Here is a 14,048-nt window from a genome sequence, read left to right as displayed (position 1 = left end):
TTACATCTCTTTCCCTAGATGTACATTAGTAAAGAATGTGATGAACAGTCATTCCAATATGATGTATGGTATTTCATTAAATTATGTAATGAGATAGAAATTCAATGAACAATAATAACTAATGCATTCTGTTTTACATGATCATTATTCATGACTCTCCATCTTGGATAATGGATGATCAGCATTAGGTGAGTAATTACTTATTTGTCTGTTTTGTTTATTGACAACCAATAACACAAGACAAAGAACAGACCAGAGTGTTAATCTGATACTATAAAAACTACAGGCCTTGTGAACAGCAGTGTGTCTTCTTCAAGGCTACAAATTAAATCAGTTTCTTTACATTTATCAATACTCTCCCCAAATGTTCTCAAGGTAGGTTGGATTAAGATGTATAGATGTTCTTCAAATTATCCAGAATTTACATATCATAGATCTCCTACAATATATCTGCCATAGAGGTCAACATTTCAAATAGTCCTCCCACAATATATCTGCCATAGAGGTCAACATTTCACATAGTCCTCCTACAATATATCTGCCATAGAGCTCAACATTTCACATAGTCCTCCTATAATATATCTGCCATAGAGATCAACATTTCACATAGTCCTCCTACAATATATCTGCCATAGAGGTCAACATTTCACATAGTCCTCCCACAATATATCTGCCATAGAGCTCAACATTTCACATAGTCCTCCTATAATATATCTGCCATAGAGGTCAATATTTCACATAGTCCTCCTACAATATATCTGCCATATAGCTCAACATTTCACATAGTCCTCCTACAATATATCTGCCATATAGCTCAACATTTCACACGTTAAAATTAAAATAGAATCATCTTGAATTTAGCTTGATGTCTTATTATGAAGCATTCCGTTATTCTCAGACTGCTCACATAGTAGTGCTGCTTACATCCCTTTCCCTAGATGTACATTAGTAATGAATGTGATGAACAGTCATTCCAATATGATGTATGGTATTTCATTAAATTATGTAATGAGACAGAAATTCAATGAACAATAATAACTAATGCATTCTGTTTTACATGATCATTATTCATGACTCTCCATCTTGGATAATGGATGATCAGTAAAAGGTGAGTAATTACTTATTTGTCTGTTTTGTTTATTGACAACCAATAACACAAGACAAAGAACAGACCAGAGTGTTAATCTGATACTATAAAAACTACAGGCCTTGTGAACAGCAGTGTGTCTTCTTCAAGGCTACAAATTAAATCAGTTTCTTTACATTTATCAATACTCTCCCCAGATGTTCTCAAGGTAGGTTGGATTAAGATGTATAGATGTTCTTCAAATTCTACTGAATGTTCATATCATAGATCTCCTACAAAATATCTGCCATAGAGGTCAACATTTCACATAGTCCTCCTACAATATATCTGCCATAGAGGTCAACATTTCAAATAGTCCTCCCACAATATATCTGCTATAGAGGTCAACATTTCACATAGTCCTCCCACAATATATCTGCCATAGAGGTCAACATTTCACATAGTCCTCCCACAATATATCTGCCATAGAGGTCAACATTTCACATAGTCCTCCAACAATATATCTGCTATAGAGGTCAACATTTCACATAGTCCTCCCACAATATATCTGCCATAGAGGTCAACATTTCACATAGTCCTCCAACAATATATCTGCCATAGAGGTCAACATTTCACATAGTCCTCCCACAATATATCTGCCATAGAGGTCAACATTTCACATAGTCCTCCCACAATATATCTGCCATAGAGATCAACATTTCACATTGTCCTCCCACAATATATCTGCCAAAGAGGTCAACATTTCACATAGTCCTCCTACAATATATCTGCCATATAGCTCAACATTTCACATAGTCCTCCTACAATATTTCTGCCATATAGCTCAACATTTCACACGTTAAAATTAAAATAGAATCATCTTGAATTTAGCTTGATGTCTTATTATGAAGCATTCAGTCATTCTCAGACTGCTCACATAGTAGTGCTGCTTACATCTCTTTCCCTAGATGTACATTAGTAATGAATGTGATGAACAGTCATTCCAATATGATGTATGGTATTTCATTAAATTATGTAATGAGACAGAAATTCAACGAACAATAATAACTAATACATTCTGTTTTACATGATCATTATTCATGACTCTCCATCTTGGATAATGGATGATCAGAACAACGTGAGTAATTACTTATTTGTCTGTTTAGTTTATTGACAACCAATAACACAAGACAAAGAACAGACCAGAGTGTTAATCTGATACTATAAAAACTACAGGCCTTGTGAACAGCAGTGTGTCTTCTTCAAGGCTACAAATTAAATCAGTTTCTTTACATTTATCAATACTCTCCCCACATGTTCTCAAGGTAGGTTGGATTAAGATGTATAGATGTTCTTCAAATTATCCAGAATGTTCATATCATAGATCTCCTACAAAATATCTGCCATAGAGGTCAACATTTCAAATAGTCCTCCTACAATATATCTGCCATAGAGGTCAACATTTCACATAGTCCTCCTACAATATATCTGCCATAGAGCTCAACATTTCACATAGTCCTCCCACAATATATCTGCCATAGAGGTCAACATTTCACATAGTCCTCCCACAATATATCTGCCATAGAGATCAACATTTCACATAGTCCTCCCACAATATATCTGCCATAGAGATCAACATTTCACATAGTCCTCCCACAATATATCTGCCAAAGAGGTCAACATTTCACATAGTCCTCCCACAATATATCTGCTATAGAGGTTAATATTTCACATAGTCCTCCCACAATATATCTGCCATAGAGGTCAACATTTCACATAGTCCTCCCACAATATATCTGCCATAGAGGTCAACATTTCACATAGTCCTCCCACAATATATCTGCCATAGAGATCAACATTTCACATAGTCCTCCTACAATATATCTGCCATAGAGCTCAACATTTCACATAATCCTCCTACAATATATCTGCCATAGAGGTCAGCATTTCACATAGTCCTCCCACAATATATCTGCCATAGAGATCAACATTTCACATAGTCCTCCCACAATATATCTGCCAAAGATGTCAACATTTCACATAGTCCTCCTACAATATATCTGCCATATAGCTCAACATTTCACATAGTCCTCCTACAATATTTCTGCCATATAGCTCAACATTTCACACGTTAAAATTAAAATAGAATCATCTTGAATTTAGCTTGATGTCTTATTATGAAGCATTCAGTCATTCTCAGACTGCTCACATAGTAGTGCTGCTTACATCTCTTTCCCTAGATGTACATTAGTAATGAATGTGATAAACAGTCATTCCAATATGATGTATGGTATTTCATTACATTATGTAATGAGACAGAAATTCAATGAACAATAATAACTAATGCATTCTGTTTTACATGATCATTATTCATGACTCTCCATCTTGGATAATGAATGATCAGAATCAGGTGAGTAATTACTTATTTGTCTGTTTTGTTTATTGACAACCAATAACACAAGACAAAGAACAGACCAGAGTGTTAATCTGATACTATAAAAACTACAGGCCTTGTGAACAGCAGTGTGTCTTCTTCAAGGCTACAAATTAAATCAGTTTCTTTACATTTATCAATACTCTCCCCAAATGTTCTCAAGGTAGGTTGGATTAAGATGTATAGATGTTCTTCAAATTATCCAGAATTTACATATCATAGATCTCCTACAATATATCTGCCATAGAGGTCAACATTTCAAATAGTCCTCCCACAATATATCTGCCATAGAGGTCAACATTTCACATAGTCCTCCTACAATATATCTGCCATAGAGCTCAACATTTCACATAGTCCTCCTATAATATATCTGCCATAGAGATCAACATTTCACATAGTCCTCCTACAATATATCTGCCATAGAGATCAACATTTCACATAGTCCTCCTACAATATATCTGCCATAGAGGTCAACATTTCACATAGTCCTCCCACAATATATCTGCCATAGAGCTCAACATTTCACATAGTCCTCCTATAATATATCTGCCATAGAGGTCAATATTTCACATAGTCCTCCTACAATATATCTGCCATATAGCTCAACATTTCACATAGTCCTCCTACAATATATCTGCCATATAGCTCAACATTTCACACGTTAAAATTAAAATAGAATCATCTTGAATTTAGCTTGATATCTTATTATGAAGCATTCAGTCATTCTCAGACTGCTCACATAGTAGTGCTGCTTACATCCCTTTCCCTAGATGTACATTAGTAATGAATGTGATGAACAGTCATTCCAATATGATGAATGGTATTTCATTAAATTATGTAATGAGATAGAAATTCAACGAACAATAATAACTAATGCATTCTGTTTTACATGATCATTATTCATGACTCTCCATCTTGGATATTGGATGATCAGTAAAAGGTGAGTAATTACTTATTTGTCTGTTTTGTTTATTGACAACCAATAACACAAGACAAAGAACAGACCAGAGTGTTAATCTGATACTATAAAAACTACAGGCCTTGTGAACAGCAGTGTGTCTTCTTCAAGGCTACAAATTAAATCAGTTTCTTTACATTTATCAATACTCTCCCCAGATGTTCTCAAGGTAGGTTGGATTAAGATGTATAGATGTTCTTCAAATTCTACTGAATGTTCATATCATAGATCTCCTACAAAATATCTGCCATAGAGGTCAACATTTCACATAGTCCTCCTACAATATATCTGCCATAGAGGTCAACATTTCAAATAGTCCTCCCACAATATATCTGCTATAGAGGTCAACATTTCACATAGTCCTCCCACAATATATCTGCCATAGAGGTCAACATTTCACATAGTCCTCCCACAATATATCTGCCATAGAGGTCAACATTTCACATAGTCCTCCAACAATATATCTGCTATAGAGGTCAACATTTCACATAGTCCTCCCACAATATATCTGCCATAGAGGTCAACATTTCACATAGTCCTCCAACAATATATCTGCCATAGAGGTCAACATTTCACATAGTCCTCCCACAATATATCTGCCATAGAGGTCAACATTTCACATAGTCCTCCCACAATATATCTGCCATAGAGATCAACATTTCACATTGTCCTCCCACAATATATCTGCCAAAGAGGTCAACATTTCACATAGTCCTCCTACAATATATCTGCCATATAGCTCAACATTTCACATAGTCCTCCTACAATATTTCTGCCATATAGCTCAACATTTCACACGTTAAAATTAAAATAGAATCATCTTGAATTTAGCTTGATGTCTTATTATGAAGCATTCAGTCATTCTCAGACTGCTCACATAGTAGTGCTGCTTACATCTCTTTCCCTAGATGTACATTAGTAATGAATGTGATGAACAGTCATTCCAATATGATGTATGGTATTTCATTAAATTATGTAATGAGACAGAAATTCAACGAACAATAATAACTAATACATTCTGTTTTACATGATCATTATTCATGACTCTCCATCTTGGATAATGGATGATCAGAACAACGTGAGTAATTACTTATTTGTCTGTTTAGTTTATTGACAACCAATAACACAAGACAAAGAACAGACCAGAGTGTTAATCTGATACTATAAAAACTACAGGCCTTGTGAACAGCAGTGTGTCTTCTTCAAGGCTACAAATTAAATCAGTTTCTTTACATTTATCAATACTCTCCCCACATGTTCTCAAGGTAGGTTGGATTAAGATGTATAGATGTTCTTCAAATTATGCAGAATGTTCATATCATAGATCTCCTACAAAATATCTGCCATAGAGGTCAACATTTCAAATAGTCCTCCCACAATATATCTGCCATAGAGCTCAACATTTCACATAGTCCTCCTACAATATATCTCCCATAGAGGTCAACATTTCACATAGTCCTCCCACAATATATCTGCCATAGAGGTCAACATTTCACATAGTCCTCCCACAATATATCTGCCATAGAGATCAACATTTCACATAGTCCTCCCACAATATATCTGCCATAGAGATCAACATTTCACATAGTCCTCCCACAATATATCTGCCTAAGAGGTCAACATTTCACATAGTCCTCCCACAATATATCTGCTATAGAGGTTAATATTTCACATAGTCCTCCCACAATATATCTGCCATAGAGGTCAACATTTCACATAGTCCTCCCACAATATATCTGCCATAGAGGTCAACATTTCACATAGTCCTCCTACAATATATCTGCCATATAGCTCAACATTTCACATAGTCCTCCTACAATATTTCTGCCATATAGCTCAACATTTCACACGTTAAAATTAAAATAGAATCATCTTGAATTTAGCTTGATGTCTTATTATGAAGCATTCAGTCATTCTCAGACTGCTCACATAGTAGTGCTGCTTACATCTCTTTCCCTAGATGTACATTAGTAATGAATGTGATGAACAGTCATTCCAATATGATGTATGGTATTTCATTAAATTATGTAATGAGATAGAAATTCAACGAACAATAATAACTAATGCATTCTGTTTTACATGATCATTATTCATGACTCTCCATCTTGGATAATGGATGATCAGTACGGGGTGAGTAATTACTTATTTGTCTGTTTTGTTTATTGACAACCAATAACACAAGACAAAGAACAGACCAGAGTGTTAATCTGATACTATAAAAACTACAGGCCTTGTGAACAGCAGTGTGTCTTCTTCAAGACTACAAATTAAATCAGTTTCTTTACATTTATCAATACTCTCCCCAAATGTTCTCAATGTAGGTTGGATTAAGATGTCAGATGTTCTTCAAATTCTACTGAATGTATATTCCATAGAACCCTGCCTCCTGACACAATATCCTGTATCTCCCATAGAGCCCAATGCTGGTTATCACTAACAATGAAAATAATCATTTGATCAGAGATAGGCCAATAACAAAACAACATTATTTATGAAGTTAACCAGATCTCATTGGTGCCCACAGTCCCTACATGAGGGAGGCTTGAGTGACAGGAGAAATGTGATTGGTCCTGTTTGTTCTGTATATAGTGATGTAGTCTACCACACAGAACTCACCTCTCTGTTTTACACCATCGCCTCAGGATCACAGTATTTACTACATGAGACCCAGGAGGACAAGCTGAAGAGGGAGGCATCAGCTGGTGAGCTTGGTAAGTATGAGAGAGTCTGGAGGAGAGAGGGTTGAATCAGGGAACATGGGTGATGTCATTCAGTTTTTCAGACTAATTCATTTGTAATGTATCAAATAGTCAATAGACCAGTTGATGATTGGTTCAGCTCAGATAACTGTTGACTGTAGGAAATAATTACAAATTATTGTACCACCTTCATCAAATGATAATGTATTTATAGGTATACTATTGAATGAATTAATATATTACTTATTCAAACAACCAACTAAATATGTTAATAGCTCTCTCTCAGATTTGAAGATGGAAAAAATTCAATAGAAACCCAGAACTCCCCTTCAGTAGGTCTATGTGTCTTCATGTGTCACTGAGGTAAATGTTCCCATTCTAAATGGTTGTTCTATTATTTTAGAACATGGAGAGACGTCAGATACAGGTTCCATACTCCCAGTCAGGAGGAGAGACAGCAAGGAGCTTCCTCCATCCAGTGAGTTATCAATATTGTCCTGTTGTCTCCTACTGTTTCTAGTCTATAGTGGACCATCCTCCACTTAGTGAGTTATCAATATTGTCCTGTTGTCTCCTACTGTTTCTAGTCTATAGTGGACCATCCTCCACTTAGTGAGTTATCAATATTGTCCTGTTGTCTCCTACTGTTTCTAGTCTATAGTGGACCATCCTCCACTTAGTGAGTTATCAATGTTGTCCTGTTGTCTCCTACTGTTTCTAGTCTATAGTGGACCATCCTCCACTTAGTGAGTTATCAATATTGTCCTGTTGTCTCCTACTGTTTCTAATCTATAGTGGACCATCCTTCACTTAGTGAGTTATCAATATTGTCCTGTTGTCTCCTACTGTTTCTAGTCTATAGTGGACCATCCTCCACTTAGTGAGTTATCAATATTGTCCTGTTGTCTCCTACTGTTTCTAGTCTATAGTGGACCATCCTCCACTTAGTGAGTTATCAATATTGTCCTGTTGTCTCCTACTGTTTCTAGTCTATAGTGGACCATCCTCCACTTAGTGAGTTATCAATATTGTCCTGTTGTCTCTTACTGTTTCTAGTCTATAGTGGACCATCCTTCACTTAGTGAGTTATCAATATTGTCCTGTTGTCTCCTACTGTTTCTAGTCTATAGTGGACCATCCTCCACTTAGTGAGTTATCAATATTGTCCTGTTGTCTCCTACTGTTTCTAGTCTATAGTGGACCATCCTCCACTTAGTGAGTTATCAATATTGTCCTGTTGTCTCCTACTGTTTCTAGTCTATAGTGGACCATCCTCCACTTAGTGAGTTATCAATATTGTCCTGTTGTCTCCTACTGTTTCTAGTCTATAGTGGACCATCCTTCACTTAGTGAGTTATCAATATTGTCCTGTTGTCTCCTACTGTTTCTAGTCTATAGTGGACCATCCTCCACTTAGTGAGTTATCAATATTGTCCTGTTGTCTCCTACTGTTTCTAGTCTATAGTGGACCATCCTCCACTTAGTGAGTTATCAATATTGTCCTGTTGTCTCCTACTGTTTCTAGTCTATAGTGGACCATCCTCCATCCAGTGAGTTATCAATATTGTCCTGTTGTCTCCTACTGTTTCTAGTCTATAGTGGACCATCCTCCACTTAGTGAGTTATGGATGTAGATTATATTATATTTGACACTGTTGTACATCCTCCAGAGAGTCAGTGTGTTGATCAGTGCTGTGTGTTGTGTTGCAGTGGGAGGAGAGAGCAGCAGTCCAGACTCCCCAGTGTCTCCCAGTGTGTGAGCTGAGACTGGTGCTGCTGGGGAGGACTGGGGCTGGAAATACAAACACCTTTGTCTGACCTATCAAAATGTAGTGTGGAGAGCGTTTTCCCATTGGAAAGACGTCGCCCTGATGTCCTTTGGGTGGTGGACCAGTCTTGATACACACAGGAAACCCAGCAGCGTTGCAGTTCTTTACACAAGCCAGTGCTCCATTCACCTGTTACCATACCCTGTTCAAAGGCATTTATATATTTTATCTTGCCCATTCACCCTTTGAATGGCACACATACACAATCCATGTCTCAACATCCTTATTTAACCTTCCTCCTCCCCTTCATCTACACTGATTGAAGTGGATTTAACAAGTGACATGAATAAGGGATCATAGCTTTCACCTGGATTCACCTGGTCAGTCTATGTCATGGAAAGATCAAGTGTCCTTAATGTTTTGTACACACAGTGTATGTCTACAGTGAATTGATGAGTAATGCATTCGATTACTGTTCTGTTGCTGTTGAGACAACTGTTTTGTGTAGGGGTTAGAGTGTATACTAGTTAGAGACAACTGTTTTGTGTAGGGGTTAGAGGGGAGACCAGTTAGAGACAACTGTTTTGTGTAGGGGTTAGAGAGGATACTAGTTAGAGAGACAACTGTTTTGTGTAGGGGTTAGAGAGGAGACTAGTTAGAGACAACTGTTTTGTGTAGGGGTTAGAGAGGAGACTAGTTAGAGAGACAACTGTTTTGTGTAGGGGTTAGAGAGGAGACTAGTTAGAGAAACAACTGTTTTGTGTAGGGGTTAGAGAGGAGACTAGTTAGAGACAACTGTTTTGTGTAGGGGTTAGAGAGGATACTAGTTAGAGACAACTGTTTTGTGTAGGGGTTAGAGAGGAGACTAGTTAGAGACAACTGTTTTGTGTAGGGGTTAGAGAGGAGACTAGTTAGAGAGACAACTGTTTTGTGTAGGGGTTAGAGAGGAGACTAGTTAGAGAGACAACTGTTTTGTGTAGGGGTTAGAGAGGATACTAGTTAGAGAGACAACTGTTTTGTGTAGGGGTTAGAGAGGATACTAGTTAGAGACAACTGTTTTGTGTAGGGGTTAGAGAGGATACTAGTTAGAGAGACAACTGTTTTGTGTAGGGGTTAGAGAGGAGACTAGTTAGAGACAACTGTTTTGTGTAGGGGTTAGAGAGGATACTAGTTAGAGACAACTGTTTTGTGTAGGGGTTAGAGAGGAGACTAGTTAGAGACAACTGTTTTGTGTAGGGGTTAGAGAGGAGACTAGTTAGAGAGACAACTGTTTTGTGTAGGCGTTAGAGAGGATACTAGTTAGAGAGAATCCCACTGTATTTTCCGCCACTGTGAGAGAAACATAGGAGTGTTATTATTTTACTACAGTCACACTGTTGTTTTCTATTTGCTGACCTTCATCAATCAAAGTTCATCAGGATACTGCTGTTGTTATGATGTTATGTTTCAAGTTGAAACCTTAAACATATCTCTACAGTACTCACTAGTGGACAGACAGGCAACGCTCTGCTCACGTAAGATTTGGTTCAGGGTTCAGAGGTCACAGTGAAGGATTGATGAGTAATACATGTGTTTATTATATCCAAACAGACACACAGAAATATATAAGTATTATGTTGCTTGTTTTACTATATAGAAAGTGTTTTGTTACTTTGTATCACACATAGTATATGTTATTTCAACAATATTGTATTAAATCAGTATCACTAAATACCATATCAGTGGTTATGTTGTACAGTACTAAGCACACTTTGGATTACATTTTCTGTCCCCAAAAAATACCTTGTTACTCACAATATAGCGTGAATAATGTTGTAACTGTTAATTTACAATGTATGTAAGATGTCCCCTTGTCACGTCCTGACCAGTAAGGGGTTATTTGTTATTGTAGTTTGGTCAGGGCGTGGCAGGGGGTGTTTGTTTGTGTGTTTCGGGGTTTTGATGTATGTTCTATATTTTCTATTTCTATGTTTATTCTAGGTTTCTATTTCTATGTTGTGTTTTTTCAATGACTTCCAATTAGAGGCAGCTTGTGGTTGTTGTCTCTAATTGGAGGCCATATTTAGTGTGTTCGTTTTCACTTGTGTTTGTGGGTGGTTGTTTCCGTTTTAGTCTGCGAACCTTACTGGACTGTTATCGTCGTTATTTTTGTTTAAGTTTGTTTGCCTTCAATAAATACTAAGATGAGCAATATACCCGCTGCATATTGGTCCGATGATTTCTCCTCTTCAGACGACGAAGTTTGTGACACCCCTTTTAAATGTTCTGGTTATTAAGTGGAGCTTTGTCCTTTCAGAGGGCTGTTTTTACATCAGAAACTGTGGTCCTTAGTAATCGGGGAGGGAACAGTCTAAGGTTGGCCTTGGAAAAGTAAAACCTGTATTGTTTTGGTATTACAATACTTTACAACTGTTGGAAATGGTATCTCACAGAAGCACCATAAAGGAAAACATTAAAGAGCAGAAGTACAGTACTGTACGATCCAATAAATAAATAACACACTGTAAACCAATCGAATCACTTACTGTGACCTTTACCTCCAAATATAATTTCCAGTGTCTCTGATGACCAGTGTCCACACCTCCACTTCCAGAGAGAGACAGGGAGAGAGAAAGAGAGAGAGGTGGTCAGTCATCCTCTGTTCAGCCCAGTAGCTTCATCCTGAGTGTGATAGGTCTGTACCAGAACCAGGGGATGAGGCGGAGGAAGAGACCATATATGGGCGGCTGGATGAAGTTCTTCCTGTGGGTGTTGTTGTCAATGTTACCATGGAACACCTGTCACCAAGACAACCACAGATACTGTCAGACACACTGCCACCAAAGCCTTGTTTATACCTGGTGCTAACATGCATCCTTTGTCCTGATCTGATCCACATTCTGATTGTGCCACATTTTTTGATAGGATTTTAAAAGGCAGGATAATGATGATTTAAATAGTTTCACTTTCCACATCTGTCTACACTTGTAAGATATCCAGACACAAAGCATGTCTGACTACCTCCAGAGGGGTTCAGGAAAATCACAATCACATCATACTGTGTCTTTTAATCATCTACATCCTTCCATAAATGTGTCTCAGTCAGTGGAGCAGAGTGCACCACCAAAGGTTGTAGGTTTGATATATATAGTCCACCTCAGTCCATCATTGTTGTAGACTAGTTTATAGGAGCGTACAATCTGGACACGTCAAAGTCCTTAGATCCCTGAGTCACCATACCTGATACTTTAGTGGGAATTAACATGTCTACCTGGGAGAGAGAGAGAGAGAGAGAGAGAGAGAGAGAGGGGGGGGAGTAGGGAGAGAGAGAGAGAGAGAGAGAGAGGAGGAGGGAGAGAGAGGAGGAGGGAGAGAGAGAGAGAGAGAGAGAGGGGAGTAGGGAGAGAGAGAGAGAGGAGGAGGGAGAGAGAGAGAGGGGGGAGGAGGGAGAGAGAGAGAGGATGAGAGAGAGAGGGAGAGAGGAGAGGAGGGAGAGAGAGAGGAGATGGGAGAGAGAGAGAGAGAAGAGGAGGGAGAGAGGTAGAGAGAGAGGGGAGATGGGAGAGAGAGAGAGAAGATGGGAGAGAGAGAGAGAAGAGGAGGGAGAGAGGAGGAGGGAGAGAGAGCAAAGGAGGAGAGATCATCCATTAATTCAAAAATAATCTCTCTTTCTCCTACTCCTTCCTCCTTCTCCTCCTGAATCCACAGGTTGTCCTACCACAGAACAATAGACAGACACTGAGACACAGGAAGTAAAGAAATAGGAGAAGGAGGAAGTGGTGGTCATGAAGTGGACCGTGTGAGCCACCGTACACCAACCACTAAAACACATCACTAATTTGGACACACAAGTACATCTGGAAATCACAAACTGAACTTTAGTGTCAAACCACCATCATGACATGCTGATCTGATTACAATGAATGACTGTTTTGGTCCTAACTGTATGAGCAGGGTGTCAAATAAAGGTTTCCCATTGGACCATGGTCTGATGAAGCATATATAAACAGGTGTCTTCAGGTGATGATGTCACTGACCTGTAAGCTCACAGTCCATCAGCTCTATGCTCAGAGTACAGTGGTCCCTACAGACTTGTGGGTAAACGCGTACGTACTCCTCTTTGATTGGTGGAGGGAAGGCGTTGGCCAGTGTTCCTTGTTCTGAAGGACATGTCAGTCTGCTCTGGATAGTCCCCAGGTCCAGGAGAACCCAATGTTCCAGGTCTGTCGCATCATGGAGATAGTTATCTGATATGCAGTCATAAGATGTCTCACTCTGAGATCCACCAGTCAGCATATCTACTGTTAAAACTGTCATCTTCTCTGTTCTTTCTCCCTCACAAACAGACTCCTCTGGCTGGCTCTGATGGAGAGCAGAGAGAACCTAGTTCCACCACGCAGCAACATCGCTACAGACACCAGTCACCATCTCTACTGTTAAAACTGTCATCTTCTCTGTTCTTTCTCCCTCACAAACAGACTCCTCTGGCTGGCTCTGATGGAGAGCAGAGAGAACCTAGTTCCACCACGCAGCAACATCGCTACAGACACCAGTCACCATCTCTACTGTTAAAACTGTCATCTTCTCTGTTCTTTCTCCCTCACAAACAGACTCCTCTGGCTGGCTCTGATGGAGAGCAGAGAGAACCTAGTTCCACCACGCGGCAACATCGCTACAGACACCAGTCACCATCTCTACTGTTAAAACTGTCATCTTCTCTGTTCTTTCTCCCTCACAAACAGACTCCTCTGGCTGGCTCTGATGGAGAGCAGAGAGAACCTAGTTCCACCACGCAGCAACATCGCTACAGACACCAGTCACCATCTCTACTGTTAAAACTGTCATCTTCTCTGTTCTTTCTCCCTCACAAACAGACTCCTCTGGCTGGCTCTGATGGAGAGCAGAGAGAACCTAGTTCCACCACGCAGCAACATCGCTACAGACACCAGTCACCGTCTCTACTGTTAAAACTGTCATCTTCTCTGTTCTTTCTCCCTCACAAACAGACTCCTCTGGCTGGCTCTGATGGAGAGCAGAGAGAACCTAGTTCCACCACGCAGCAACATCGCTACAGACACCAGTCACCATCTCTACTGTTAAAACTGTCATCTTCTCTGTTCTTTCTCCCTCACAAACAGACTCC

At 38.9% G+C, this 14,048-nt stretch overlaps 1 non-coding gene across 1 annotated transcript; it reads left to right on the top strand.

Annotated features, from left to right (window-relative positions):
- The first annotated feature begins 6,560 nt into the window (after positions 1–6,560).
- Positions 6,561–11,121, top strand: LOC123732760 (uncharacterized). Its single transcript, XR_014382574.1, has 3 exons — positions 6,561–7,169; positions 7,561–7,635; positions 8,868–11,121. It is a non-coding gene; the product is annotated as an uncharacterized LOC123732760 (transcript).
- The last annotated feature ends 2,927 nt before the right edge of the window (positions 11,122–14,048 follow it).

Source organism: Salmo salar, chromosome 24, assembly GCF_965601325.2.
Source record: "Salmo salar chromosome 24, fSalSal1, whole genome shotgun sequence".
Classification (NCBI taxonomy): domain Eukaryota; kingdom Metazoa; phylum Chordata; class Actinopteri; order Salmoniformes; family Salmonidae; genus Salmo; species Salmo salar.
Note: the sequence above shows the minus strand (reverse complement) of the source record. Positions and strands in the feature narration are given on the sequence as shown.